This window comes from Cherax quadricarinatus, chromosome 3 (genome assembly GCF_038502225.1).
Source record: "Cherax quadricarinatus isolate ZL_2023a chromosome 3, ASM3850222v1, whole genome shotgun sequence".
NCBI classification, from domain to species: Eukaryota; Metazoa; Arthropoda; class Malacostraca; order Decapoda; family Parastacidae; genus Cherax; species Cherax quadricarinatus.
In genome coordinates this window covers 5,048,217-5,064,864 of record NC_091294.1, presented here as the reverse complement: position 1 = coordinate 5,064,864, position 16,648 = coordinate 5,048,217, and the positions used below count along the sequence as shown (strand labels likewise).

At 50.4% G+C, this 16,648-nt stretch overlaps 1 protein-coding gene across 8 annotated transcripts in view; it reads left to right on the top strand.

The window, feature by feature from the left end:
- Atpalpha (sodium/potassium-transporting ATPase subunit alpha) overlaps positions 1 to 16,648 on the top strand; it is a 1,033,168-nt gene that overhangs the window by 529,386 nt on the left and 487,134 nt on the right. The gene's annotated exons all lie outside the window — the stretch shown is intronic.

Genomic DNA, 16,648 nt, shown 5'->3' with positions numbered 1-16,648 from the left:
ATTAGAGATGCACAATGTTCAAATACAATAAATAAAAGAAAATATCTCAAGTGTTTTAATTTAGCCATATATATCAATAATAACAACATTTTGTGAAAGGGGTAACATGCTTTATGTGGCATGTTAAATTGGGTAACAAGCTGAAAAAGTTTGGGAACCACTGGGGTAGAGGATTCGTAAAGGTGAGGGGTGGGGCAGTTAGTGGGGCTGGGGGTGAGGGATGGGGCAGCTAGTGGGGTGGGGCAGCTAGTGGGGTGGGGCAGCTAGTGGGGTGGAGCAGCTAGAGGGGCTGTGGGTTAGTGAGAGTGTAAAATTGAAGACAAAGTTTGTACTGTAGGTCAGAGTTTACTTCCAGAAGTCAAGAGTCTAGATTAAAAGTGGAAATGTTGGAAAGGAAGCCAGAGAGAGAGAGAGAGAGAGAGAGAGAGAGAGAGAGAGAGAGAGAGAGAGAGAGAGAGAGAGAGAGAGAGAGAGAGAGAGAGAGAGAGAGAGAGAGAGAGAGAGAGAGAGAGAAAGAGAGAGAGAGAAAGAGAGAGAGAGAGAGTCGCTCCTGTCAGTCACTGGCAAGCTTCTTGAAACAATAATCTCAAGACAAATGACCGAGTTTTTTGACTACCACTCACTACTTTATGATCGTCAATATGGCTTCAGGAAAGGTTACTCTGCTGCTGATCTGTTGTTAAACCTCTCCACTAAGTGGCACCAGTCACTGAATGAATCTAAAGTCAGCTGTGTGGTAGCACTGGACATTGCTGGTGCTTTCGACCGGGTGTGGCACCAGAGCCTCTTAGCAAAACTGCAAGCTCGGGGAATTCCAGGCTCTACGCTGTCTCCTCAGTGATTACCTTCATGGTAGATCTCTAAGGGTAGTACTCAATGGAGCAGAATCAACAAGACATCCTACTGGGGTAAGTGTTCCACAAGGAAGCGTTTTGGGACCATCGTTATGGAATGTCTACTTCAATGACCTTCTTCATCTCATCCCAGAATCCATGTACACTGTACACTGACATTTACTTATCTAAGAGAAGAAATACCTTGCTCTAAGCTACATTAAATATCAGCTTGGGGAAATAGATGGCAAGTAACATTTGTGCCTGAGAAAACACAAATGATGATCTCTAGGCACCATGATGGTAATGCCGGTGCAGCAGTAAGGATGAATGGGAGGGTGTTGGCATCTGGGGAAGAAGTTGATATCCTTGGGGTGAAATTTGACTCCAAACTGACCATGAAAAACCACGTTGTAAATCTTGCAAACAAGGCAGCCAGGAAGCTAACAGCACTTCGCTGTATCTCGCATCTGCTTGACAGCAGGGATTGCAAGATTTTTATACGAGGCACAAGTACACCCACACCTTGAGTATGCTCCACTTTCTTGGTTTGCCTGTCCCCCTTCTCATCTGCGACTGCTTGAGAGTGTAGAGAACAGACCATGACGTCTCATCTCTCGCCTAGACCAATCCTGGATAGATCTGACATTTCAGCAGAGCCTTCAACACAGGAGGGATGTGGGTGGCCTTACTGTTAAGTACAAGGCCACTATTGTCAAAGTACCACACTTGGATCCACTTCGACGGGCAGAAAGCAGCAACTTCACTCTGGCTGTACCCTGCTCCAGAACATCACCTCATCTGAGATCATTTATTCCCAGGATGACTCGAGTATGGAACACATTCGTACAGCATTATGATGTCAACGAGATAAAGTCAGTTCATCAAATGAAAATGCTGGGCCACAGATGGCTCCATCTTCATCCAGTTCCCTACTTGTATTTTTCATAACAATAAAAATGCTTTCAAATGAGCTGATGTAGGTAACAGCTCTTAGCTTGCCAATAAAGTTAGGAACCCTTAACCTGTAAATAGGTTGTCAATAAAGTTAGGAATCCTTAACCTGTAAATAGCTTGTCAATAAAGCTAGGGATCCTTAACCTTGTCAAACCCTGTGTAAAAAAAAAAGGAAAAATATAAAAGAGAGAGAGAGAGAGAGGGAGAGCGAGAGAGAGAGAGGGAGAGAGAGCGAGAGAGAGAGAGAGAGAGAGAGAGAGAGAGAGAGAGAGAGAGAGAGAGAGAGAGAGAGAGAGAGAGAGAGAGAGAGAGAGAGAGAGAGAGAGAGAGAGAGAGAGAGAGAGAGAGAGAGTATGTCAGGGAAATCTAGTTGTCGCAGGTAAACTCTGTGTTCCCTGAGAGATAAGCTCGGTTGGTAGCGCACACAGCTCACACATTGAATGTTCCTGGTTCGATCCCTGGTACGGGTGAAAACAATGGGCGTGTTTCCTAACACCTGCTGTCCCTGTTCACCTAGCAGCAAGTAGGTACCTGGGTGTTAATCGACAAGTGTGGGTCGCATCCTGGGGGACAAAATTAACCTAAGTTGCCTGAAATGCTATGCATAACAAGCGGCTTTCTGTACAGTATATTACTGATGTCACGACGACACGGTGGTGGTGACAACTTTGTCATCACACGGTGGTGGTGACAACTTTGTCATCACACGGTGGTGGTGACACCCTTCTCATCACACGATGGTGGTGACAACCTTCTCATCACACGATGGTGGTGACAACCTTCTCATCACACGGTGGTGGTGACAACCTTCTCATCACACAGTGGTGGTGACAACCTTCTCATCACACGATGGTGGTGACAACCTTCTCATCACACGATGGTGGTGACAACCTTCTCATCACACGATGGTGGTGACAACCTTCTCATCACACGGTGGTGGTGACAACCTTCTCATCACACGATGGTGGTGACAACCTTCTCATCACACGGTGGTGGTGACAACCTTCTCATCACACGATGGTGGTGACAACCTTCTTATCACACGGTGGTGGTGACAACCTTCTCATCACACGGTGGTGGTGACAACCTTCTCATCACACGAGGTGATGACAACCTTCTTATCACACGGTGGTGGTGACAACCTTCTCATCACACGGTGGTGGTGACAACCTTCTCATCACACGGTGGTGGTGACAATTTTGTCATCACACGGTGGTGGTGACAATTTTGTCATCACACGGTGGTGGTGACAACCTTCTCATCACACGGTGGTGGTGACAATTTTGTCATCACACGGTGGTGGTAACAATTTTGTCATCACACGGTGGTGGTGACAACCTTCTCATCACACGGTGGTGGTGACAATTTTGTCATCACACGGTGGTGGTGACAATTTTGTCATCACACGGTGGTGGTGACAACCTTCTCATCACACGGTGGTGGTGACAACCTTCTCATCACACGGTGGTGGTGACAACCTTCTCATCACACGGTGGTGGTGACAGCCTCATCACACGGTGGTGGTGACAACCTTCTCATCACACGAGGTGATGACAACCTTCTCATCACACGGTGGTGGTGACAACCTTCTCATCACACGGTGGTAGTGACAATTTTGTCATCACACGGTGGTGGTGACAATTTTGTCATCACACGGTGGTGGTGACAACCTTCTCATCACACGGTGGTGGTGACAACCTTCTCATCACACGATGGTGGTGACAACCTTCTCATCACACGGTGGTGGTGACAACATTCTCATCACACGGTGGTGGTGACAGCCTTCTCATCACACGATGGTGGTGACAACCTTCTCATCACACGGTGGTGGTGACAACCTTGTCATCACACGGTGGTGGTGACAACCTTCTCATCACACGATGGTGGTGACAACCTTCTCATCACACGGTGGTGGTGACAACCTTCTCATCACACGGTGGTGGTGACAACCTTGTCATCACACGGTGGTGGTGACAACCTTCTCATCACACGGTGTTGGTGACAATTTTGTCATCACACGGTGGTGGTGACAACCTTCTCATCACACGGTGTTGGTGACAACCTTCTCATCACACGGTGGTGGTGACAACCTTCTCATCACACGATGGTGGTGACAACCTTCTCATCACACGGTGGTGGTGACAACCTTGTCATCACACGGTGGTGGTGACAACCTTCTCATCACACGGTGGTGGTGACAACCTTGTCATCACACGGTGTTGGTGACAACCTTCTCATCACACGGTGGTGGTGACAACCTTCTCATCACACGATGGTGGTGACAACCTTCTCATCACACGGTGGTGGTGACAACCTTCTCATCACACGGTGGTGGTGACAACCTTCTCATCACACGGTGGTGGTGACAACTTTGTCTTCACACGGTGGTGGTGACAACCTTGTCTTCACACGGTGGCGGTGACAACCTTGTCTTCACACGGTGGTGGTGACAACCTTGTCTTCACACGGTGGTGGTGACAACTTTGCCTTCACACGGTGGTGGTGACAACCTTATCTTCACACGGTGGAGGTGACAACCTTGTCTTCACACGGTGGTGGTGACAACCTTCTCATAACACGGTGGTGGTGACAACCTTGTCATCACACAGTGTTGGTGACAACCTTCTCATCACACGGTCGGTGGTGACAAATTTGTCATCACACGGTGGTGGTGACAACCTTATCTTCACACGGTGGGAGGTGACAACCTTGTCTTCACACGGTGTTGGTGACAACCTTCTCATAACACGGTGGTGGTGACAACCTTGTCATCACACAGTGTTGGTGACAACCTTCTCATCACACGGTGGTGGTGACAAATTTGTCATCACACGGTGGTGGTGACAACCTTATCTTCACACGGTGGAGGTGACAACCTTGTCTTCACACGGTGGTGGTGACAACCTTGTCTTCACACGGTGGCAGTGACAACCTTCTCATCACACGGTGTTGGTGACAACCTTCTCATCACACGGTGTTGGTGACAACCTTCTCATAACACGGTGGTGGTGACAACCTTGTCATCATACAGTGGTGGTGACAACCTTCTCATCACACGGTGGTGGTGACAATTTTTGTCATCACACGGTTGTGGTGACAACCTTCTCATCACACGGTGGTGGTGACAACCTTCTCATCACACGGTGGTGGTGACAACCTTCTCATCACACGGTGGTGGTGACAACCTTCTCATCACACGGTGGTGGTGACAACCTTCTCATCACACGGTGTTGGTGACAACCTTCTCATAACACGGTGGTGGTGACAACCTTCTCATAACACGGTGGTGGTGACAACCTTCTCATCACACGATGGTGGTGACAACCTTCTCATCACACGGTGGTGGTGACAACCTTCTCATCACACGATGGTGGTGACAACCTTCTCATCACACGATGGTGGTGATAACCTTCTCATCACACGGTGGTGGTGACAACCTTCTCATCACACGGTGTTGGTGACAACCTTCTCATCACACGATGGTGGTGACAACCTTCTCATCACACGATGGTGGTGACAACCTTCTCATCACACGATGGTGGTGACAACCTTCTCATCACACGATGGTGGTGACAACCTTCTCATCACACGATGGTGGTGACAACCTTCTCATCACACGGTGTTGGTGACAACCTTCTCATCACACGGTGGTAGTGACAACCTTCTCATAACACGGTGGTGGTGACAACCTTCTCATCACACGGTGGTGGTGACAACCTTCTCATCACACGGTGGTGGTGACAACCTTCTCGTCACACGATGGTGGTGACAACCTTCTCATCACACGGTGGTGGTGACAGCCTTCTCATCACACGGTGGTGGTGACAACCTTCTCATCACACGGTGTTGGTGACAACCTTCTCATCACACGGTGGTGGTGACAACCTTCTCATCACACGGTGTTGGTGACAACCTTCTCATCACACGATGGTGGTGACAACCTTCTCATCTCACGGTGGTGGTGACAGCCTTCTCATCACACGGTCGTGGTGACAACCTTCTCATCACACGGTGGTGGTGACAACCTTCTCATCACACGATGGTGGTGACAACCTTCTCATCACACGGTGATGGTGACAACCTTCTCATCACACGGTGGTGGTGACAGCCTTCTCATCACACGATGGTGGTGTCAACCTTCTCATCACACGGTGGTGGTGACAACCTTGTCATCACACGGTGGTGGTGACAACCTTCTCATCACACGATGGTGGTGACAACCTTCTCATCACACGGTGGTGGTGACAACCTTGTCATCACACGGTGGTGGTGACAACCTTCTCATCACACGGTGTTGGTGACAATTTGGTCATCACACGGTGGTGGTGACAACCTTCTCATCACACGGTGTTGGTGACAACCTTCTCATCACTCGGTGGTGGTGACAACCTTCTCATCACACGGTGGTGGTGACAACCTCATCACACGGTGGTGGTGACAATTTTGTCATTACACGGTGGTTGTGACAACCTTCTCATCACACGATGGTGGTGACAACCTTCTCATCACACGGTGGTGGTGACAACCTTCTCATCACACGGTGGTGGTGACAACCTTCTCATCACACGGTGGTGGTGACAACCTTCTCATCACACGGTGGTGGTGACAACCTTCTCATCACACGGTGGTGGTGACAACCTTTTCATCACACGGTGGTGGTGACAATTTTGTCATCACACGGTGGTGGTGACAACCTTCTCATCACACGGTGATGGTGACAACCTTCTCATCACACGGTGTTGGTGACAACCTTCTCATCACACGGTGGTGGTGACAACTTTGTCTTCACACGGTGGTGGTGACAACCTTGTCTTCACACGGTGGCGGTGACAACCTTGTCTTCACACGGTGGTGGTGACAACCTTGTCTTCACACGGTGGTGGTGACAACTTTGTCTTCACACGGTGGTGGTGACAACCTTATCTTCACACGGTGGAGGTGACAACCTTGTCTTCACACGGTGGTGGTGACAACCTTCTCATAACACGGTGGTGGTGACAACCTTGTCATCACACAGTGTTGGTGACAACCTTCTCATCACACGGTGGAGGTGACAAATTTGTCATCACACGGTGGTGGTGACAACCTTCTCATCACACGGTGGTGGTGACAACCTTCTCATCACACGATGGTGGTGACAACCTTCTCATCACACGGTGGTGGTGACAACCTTGTCATCACACGGTGGTGGTGACAACCTTCTCATCACACGGTGGTGGTGACAACCTTGTCATCACACGGTGTTGGTGACAACCTTCTCATCACACGGTGGTGGTGACAACCTTCTCATCACACGATGGTGGTGACAACCTTCTCATCACACGGTGGTGGTGACAACCTTGTCATCACACGGTGGTGGTGACAACCTTCTCATCACACGGTGGTGGTGACAACTTTGTCTTCACACGGTGGTGGTGACAACCTTGTCTTCACACGGTGGCGGTGACAACCTTGTCTTCACACGGTGGTGGTGACAACCTTGTCTTCACACGGTGGTGGTGACAACTTTGCCTTCACACGGTGGTGGTGACAACCTTATCTTCACACGGTGGAGGTGACAACCTTGTCTTCACACGGTGGTGGTGACAACCTTCTCATAACACGGTGGTGGTGACAACCTTGTCATCACACAGTGTTGGTGACAACCTTCTCATCACACGGTGGTGGTGACAAATTTGTCATCACACGGTGGTGGTGACAACCTTATCTTCACACGGTGGAGGTGACAACCTTGTCTTCACACGGTGTTGGTGACAACCTTCTCATAACACGGTGGTGGTGACAACCTTGTCATCACACAGTGTTGGTGACAACCTTCTCATCACACGGTGGTGGTGACAAATTTGTCATCACACGGTGGTGGTGACAACCTTATCTTCACACGGTGGAGGTGACAACCTTGTCTTCACACGGTGGTGGTGACAACCTTGTCTTCACACGGTGGCAGTGACAACCTTCTCATCACACGGTGTTGGTGACAACCTTCTCATCACACGGTGTTGGTGACAACCTTCTCATAACACGGTGGTGGTGACAACCTTGTCATCATACAGTGGTGGTGACAACCTTCTCATCACACGGTGGTGGTGACAATTTTGTCATCACACGGTTGTGGTGACAACCTTCTCATCACACGGTGGTGGTGACAACCTTCTCATCACACGGTGGTGGTGACAACCTTCTCATCACACGGTGGTGGTGACAACCTTCTCATCACACGGTGGTGGTGACAACCTTCTCATCACACGGTGTTGGTGACAACCTTCTCATAACACGGTGGTGGTGACAACCTTCTCATAACACGGTGGTGGTGACAACCTTCTCATCACACGATGGTGGTGACAACCTTCTCATCACACGGTGGTGGTGACAACCTTCTCATCACACGATGGTGGTGACAACCTTCTCATCACACGATGGTGGTGATAACCTTCTCATCACACGGTGGTGGTGACAACCTTCTCATCACACGGTGGTGGTGACAACCTTCTCATCACACGATGGTGGTGATAACCTTCTCATCACACGGTGGTGGTGACAACCTTCTCATCACACGGTGGTGGTGACAACCTTCTCATCACACGATGGTGGTGACAACCTTCTCATCACACGGTGTTGGTGACAACCTTCTCATCACACGATGGTGGTGACAACCTTCTCATCACACGATGGTGGTGACAACCTTCTCATCACACGATGGTGGTGACAACCTTCTCATCACACGATGGTGGTGACAACCTTCTCATCACACGATGGTGGTGACAACCTTCTCATCACACGGTGTTGGTGACAACCTTCTCATCACACGGTGGTAGTGACAACCTTCTCATAACACGGTGGTGGTGACAACCTTCTCATCACACGGTGGTGGTGACAACCTTCTCATCACACGGTGGTGGTGACAACCTTCTCGTCACACGATGGTGGTGACAACCTTCTCATCACACGGTGGTGGTGACAGCCTTCTCATCACACGGTGGTGGTGACAACCTTCTCATCACACGGTGTTGGTGACAACCTTCTCATCACACGGTGGTGGTGACAACCTTCTCATCACACGGTGTTGGTGACAACCTTCTCATCACACGATGGTGGTGACAACCTTCTCATCTCACGGTGGTGGTGACAGCCTTCTCATCACACGGTCGTGGTGACAACCTTCTCATCACACGGTGGTGGTGACAACCTTCTCATCACACGATGGTGGTGACAACCTTCTCATCACACGGTGATGGTGACAACCTTCTCATCACACGGTGGTGGTGACAGCCTTCTCATCACACGATGGTGGTGTCAACCTTCTCATCACACGGTGGTGGTGACAACCTTGTCATCACACGGTGGTGGTGACAACCTTCTCATCACACGATGGTGGTGACAACCTTCTCATCACACGGTGGTGGTGACAACCTTGTCATCACACGGTGGTGGTGACAACCTTCTCATCACACGGTGTTGGTGACAATTTGGTCATCACACGGTGGTGGTGACAACCTTCTCATCACACGGTGTTGGTGACAACCTTCTCATCACTCGGTGGTGGTGACAACCTTCTCATCACACGGTGGTGGTGACAACCTCATCACACGGTGGTGGTGACAATTTTGTCATTACACGGTGGTTGTGACAACCTTCTCATCACACGATGGTGGTGACAACCTTCTCATCACACGGTGGTGGTGACAACCTTCTCATCACACGGTGGTGGTGACAACCTTCTCATCACACGGTGGTGGTGACAACCTTCTCATCACACGGTGGTGGTGACAACCTTCTCATCACACGGTGGTGGTGACAACCTTTTCATCACACGGTGGTGGTGACAATTTTGTCATCACACGGTGGTGGTGACAACCTTCTCATCACACGGTGATGGTGACAACCTTCTCATCACACGGTGTTGGTGACAACCTTCTCATCACACGGTGGTGGTGACAACTTTGTCTTCACACGGTGGTGGTGACAACCTTGTCTTCACACGGTGGCGGTGACAACCTTGTCTTCACACGGTGGTGGTGACAACCTTGTCTTCACACGGTGGTGGTGACAACTTTGTCTTCACACGGTGGTGGTGACAACCTTATCTTCACACGGTGGAGGTGACAACCTTGTCTTCACACGGTGGTGGTGACAACCTTCTCATAACACGGTGGTGGTGACAACCTTGTCATCACACAGTGTTGGTGACAACCTTCTCATCACACGGTGGAGGTGACAAATTTGTCATCACACGGTGGTGGTGACAACCTTATCTTCACACGGTGGAGGTGACAACCTTGTCTTCACACGGTGTTGGTGACAACCTTCTCATAACACGGTGGTGGTGACAACCTTGTCATCACACAGTGTTGGTGACAACCTTCTCATCACACGGTGGTGGTGACAAATTTGTCATCACACGGTGATGGTGACAACCTTATCTTCACACGGTGGAGGTGACAACCTTGTCTTCACACGGTGGTGGTGACAACCTTGTCTTCACACGGTGGCAGTGACAACCTTCTCATCACACGGTGTTGGTGACAACCTTCTCATAACACGGTGGTGGTGACAACCTTGTCATCATACAGTGGTGGTGACAACCTTCTCATCACACGGTGGTGGTGACAATTTTGTCATCACACGGTGGTGGTGACAACCTTCTCATCACACGGTGGTGGTGACAACCTTCTCATCACACGGTGGTGGTGACAACCTTCTCATCACACGGTGGTGGTAACAACCTTCTCATCACACGGTGGTGGTGACAACCTTCTCATCACACGGTGTTGGTGACAACCTTCTCATCACACGGTGGTCGTGACAACCTTCTCATAACACGGTGGTGGTGACAACCTTCTCATCACACGATGGTGGTGACAACCTTCTAATCACACGGTGGTGGTGACAACTTTCTCATCACACAATGGTGGTGACAACCTTCTCATCACACGGTGGTGGTGACAACCATCTCATCACACGATGGTGGTGACAACCTTCTCATCACACGGTGGTGGTGACAACCTTCTCATCACACGGTGTTGGTGACAACCTTCTCATCACACGATGGTGGTGACAACCTTCTCATCACACGATGGTGGTGACAACCTTCTCATCTCACGGTGGTGGTGACAGCCTTCTCATCACACGGTGGTGGTGACAATCTTCTCATCACACGGTGGTGGTGACAACCTTCTCATCACACGATGGTGGTGACAACCTTCTCTTCACACGGTGGTGGTGACAACCTTCTCATCACACGGTGGTGGTGACAGCCTTCTCATTACACGATGGTGGTCACAACCTTCTCATCACACGGTGGTGGGGACAACCTTGTCATCACACGGTGGTGGTGACAACCTTCTCATCACACGATGGTGGTGACAACCTTCTCATCACACGGTGGTGGTGACAACCTTGTCATCACACGGTGGTGGTGACAACCTTCTCATCACACGGTGTTGGTGACAATTTTGTCATCACACGGTGGTGGTGACAACCTTATCATCACACGGTGTTGGTGACAACCTTCTCATCACACGGTGGTGGTGACAACCTTCTCATCACACGGTGGTGGTGACAACCTCATCACTCGGTGGTGGTGACAATTTTGTCATTACACGGTGGTTGTGACAACCTTCTCATCACACGATGGTGGTGACAACCTTCTCATCACACGGTGGTGGTGACAACCTTCTCATCACACGGTGGTGGTGACAACCTTCTCATCACACGGTGGTGGTGACAACCTTCTCATCACACGGTGGTGGTGACAACCTTCTCATCACACGGTGGTGGTGACAACCTTTTCATCACACGGTGGTGGTGACAATTTTGTCATCACACGGTGGTGGTGACAACCTTCTCATCACACGGTGATGGTGACAACCTTCTCATCACACGGTGTTGGTGACAACCTTCTCATCACACGGTGTTGGTGACAACCTTCTCATCACACGGTGGTGGTGACAACCTTGTCATCACACAGTGGTGGTGACAACCTTCTCATCACACGATGGTGGTGACAACCTTCTCATCACACGGTGGTGGTGACAACGTTCTCATCACACGGTGGTGGTGACAACCTTCTCATCACACGGTGTTGGTGACAATTTTGTCATCACACGGTGGTGGTGACAACCTTCTCATCACACGGTGGTGGTGACAACCTTCTCATCACACGGTGGTGGTGACAACCTTGTCATCACACGGTGTTGGTGACAACCTTCTCATCACACGGTGGTGGTGACAACCTTCTCATCACACGATGGTGGTGACAACCTTCTCATCACACGGTGGTGGTGACAACCTTGTCATCACACGGTGGTGGTGACAACCTTCTCATCACACGGTGGTGGTGACAACTTTGTCTTCACACGGTGGTGGTGACAACCTTGTCTTCACACGGTGGCGGTGACAACCTTGTCTTCACACGGTGGTGGTGACAACCTTGTCTTCACACGGTGGTGGTGACAACTTTGCCTTCACACGGTGGTGGTGACAACCTTATCTTCACACGGTGGAGGTGACAACCTTGTCTTCACACGGTGGTGGTGACAACCTTCTCATAACACGGTGGTGGTGACAACCTTGTCATCACACAGTGTTGGTGACAACCTTCTCATCACACGGTGGTGGTGACAAATTTGTCATCACACGGTGGTGGTGACAACCTTATCTTCACACGGTGGAGGTGACAACCTTGTCTTCACACGGTGTTGGTGACAACCTTCTCATAACACGGTGGTGGTGACAACCTTGTCATCACACAGTGTTGGTGACAACCTTCTCATCACACGGTGGTGGTGACAAATTTGTCATCACACGGTGGTGGTGACAACCTTATCTTCACACGGTGGAGGTGACAACCTTGTCTTCACACGGTGGTGGTGACAACCTTGTCTTCACACGGTGGCAGTGACAACCTTCTCATCACACGGTGTTGGTGACAACCTTCTCATCACACGGTGTTGGTGACAACCTTCTCATAACACGGTGGTGGTGACAACCTTGTCATCATACAGTGGTGGTGACAACCTTCTCATCACACGGTGGTGGTGACAATTTTGTCATCACACGGTGGTGGTGACAACCTTCTCATCACACGGTGGTGGTGACAACCTTCTCATCACACGGTGGTGGTGACAACCTTCTCATCACACGGTGGTGGTGACAACCTTCTCATCACACGGTGGTGGTGACAACCTTCTCATCACACGGTGTTGGTGACAACCTTCTCATAACACGGTGGTGGTGACAACCTTCTCATAACACGGTGGTGGTGACAACCTTCTCATCACACGATGGTGGTGACAACCTTCTCATCACACGGTGGTGGTGACAACCTTCTCATCACACGATGGTGGTGACAACCTTCTCATCACACGATGGTGGTGATAACCTTCTCATCACACGGTGGTGGTGACAACCTTCTCATCACACGGTGGTGGTGACAACCTTCTCATCACACGATGGTGGTGATAACCTTCTCATCACACGGTGGTGGTGACAACCTTCTCATCACACGGTGGTGGTGACAACCTTCTCATCACACGATGGTGGTGACAACCTTCTCATCACACGGTGTTGGTGACAACCTTCTCATCACACGATGGTGGTGACAACCTTCTCATCACACGATGGTGGTGACAACCTTCTCATCACACGATGGTGGTGACAACCTTCTCATCACACGATGGTGGTGACAACCTTCTCATCACACGATGGTGGTGACAACCTTCTCATCACACGGTGTTGGTGACAACCTTCTCATCACACGGTGGTAGTGACAACCTTCTCATAACACGGTGGTGGTGACAACCTTCTCATCACACGGTGGTGGTGACAACCTTCTCATCACACGGTGGTGGTGACAACCTTCTCGTCACACGATGGTGGTGACAACCTTCTCATCACACGGTGGTGGTGACAGCCTTCTCATCACACGGTGGTGGTGACAACCTTCTCATCACACGGTGTTGGTGACAACCTTCTCATCACACGGTGGTGGTGACAACCTTCTCATCACACGGTGTTGGTGACAACCTTCTCATCACACGATGGTGGTGACAACCTTCTCATCTCACGGTGGTGGTGACAGCCTTCTCATCACACGGTCGTGGTGACAACCTTCTCATCACACGGTGGTGGTGACAACCTTCTCATCACACGATGGTGGTGACAACCTTCTCATCACACGGTGATGGTGACAACCTTCTCATCACACGGTGGTGGTGACAGCCTTCTCATCACACGATGGTGGTGTCAACCTTCTCATCACACGGTGGTGGTGACAACCTTGTCATCACACGGTGGTGGTGACAACCTTCTCATCACACGATGGTGGTGACAACCTTCTCATCACACGGTGGTGGTGACAACCTTGTCATCACACGGTGGTGGTGACAACCTTCTCATCACACGGTGTTGGTGACAATTTGGTCATCACACGGTGGTGGTGACAACCTTCTCATCACACGGTGTTGGTGACAACCTTCTCATCACTCGGTGGTGGTGACAACCTTCTCATCACACGGTGGTGGTGACAACCTCATCACACGGTGGTGGTGACAATTTTGTCATTACACGGTGGTTGTGACAACCTTCTCATCACACGATGGTGGTGACAACCTTCTCATCACACGGTGGTGGTGACAACCTTCTCATCACACGGTGGTGGTGACAACCTTCTCATCACACGGTGGTGGTGACAACCTTCTCATCACACGGTGGTGGTGACAACCTTCTCATCACACGGTGGTTGTGACAACCTTTTCATCACACGGTGGTGGTGACAATTTTGTCATCACACGGTGGTGGTGACAACCTTCTCATCACACGGTGATGGTGACAACCTTCTCATCACACGGTGTTGGTGACAACCTTCTCATCACACGGTGGTGGTGACAACTTTGTCTTCACACGGTGGTGGTGACAACCTTGTCTTCACACGGTGGCGGTGACAACCTTGTCTTCACACGGTGGTGGTGACAACCTTGTCTTCACACGGTGGTGGTGACAACTTTGTCTTCACACGGTGGTGGTGACAACCTTATCTTCACACGGTGGAGGTGACAACCTTGTCTTCACACGGTGGTGGTGACAACCTTCTCATAACACGGTGGTGGTGACAACCTTGTCATCACACAGTGTTGGTGACAACCTTCTCATCACACGGTGGAGGTGACAAATTTGTCATCACACGGTGGTGGTGACAACCTTGTCATCACACAGTGTTGGTGACAACCTTCTCATCACACGGTGGTGGTGACAACCTTCTCATCACACGGTGGTGGTGACAACCTTCTCATCACACGGTGGTGGTGACAACCTTCTCATCACACGGTGGTGGTGACAACCTTCTCATCACACGGTGGTGGTGACAACCTTTTCATCACACGGTGGTGGTGACAATTTTGTCATCACACGGTGGTGGTGACAACCTTCTCATCACACGGTGATGGTGACAACCTTCTCATCACACGGTGTTGGTGACAACCTTCTCATCACACGGTGTTGGTGACAACCTTCTCATCACACGGTGGTGGTGACAACCTTGTCATCACACAGTGGTGGTGACAACCTTCTCATCACACGATGGTGGTGACAACCTTCTCATCACACGGTGGTGGTGACAACGTTCTCATCACACGGTGGTGGTGACAACCTTCTCATCACACGGTGTTGGTGACAATTTTGTCATCACACGGTGGTGGTGACAACCTTCTCATCACACGGTGGTGGTGACAACCTTCTCATCACACGGTGGTGGTGACAACCTTGTCATCACACGGTGTTGGTGACAACCTTCTCATCACACGGTGGTGGTGACAACCTTCTCATCACACGATGGTGGTGACAACCTTCTCATCACACGGTGGTGGTGACAACCTTGTCATCACACGGTGGTGGTGACAACCTTCTCATCACACGGTGGTGGTGACAACTTTGTCTTCACACGGTGGTGGTGACAACCTTGTCTTCACACGGTGGCGGTGACAACCTTGTCTTCACACGGTGGTGGTGACAACCTTGTCTTCACACGGTGGTGGTGACAACTTTGCCTTCACACGGTGGTGGTGACAACCTTATCTTCACACGGTGGAGGTGACAACCTTGTCTTCACACGGTGGTGGTGACAACCTTCTCATAACACGGTGGTGGTGACAACCTTGTCATCACACAGTGGCAGTGACAACCTTCTCATCACACGGTGTTGGTGACAACCTTCTCATCACACGGTGTTGGTGACAACCTTCTCATAACACGGTGGTGGTGACAACCTTGTCATCATACAGTGGTGGTGACAACCTTCTCATCACACGGTGGTGGTGACAACCTTCTCATAACACGGTGGTGGTGACAACCTTCTCATAACACGGTGGTGGTGACAACCTTCTCATCACACGATGGTGGTGACAACCTTCTCATCACACGGTGGTGGTGACAACCTTCTCATCACACGATGGTGGTGACAACCTTCTCATCACACGATGGTGGTGATAACCTTCTCATCACACGGTGGTGGTGACAACCTTCTCATCACACGGTGGTGGTGACAACCTTCTCATCACACGATGGTGGTGATAACCTTCTCATCACACGGTGGTGGTGACAACCTTCTCATCACACGGTGGTGGTGACAACCTTCTCATCACACGATGGTGGTGACAACCTTCTCATCACACGGTGTTGGTGACAACCTTCTCATCACACGATGGTGGTGACAACCTTCTCATCACACGATGGTGGTGACAACCTTCTCATCACACGATGGTGGTGACAACCTTCTCATCACACGATGGTGGTGACAACCTTCTCATCACACGATGGTGGTGACAACCTTCTCATCACACGGTGTTGGTGACAACCTTCTCATC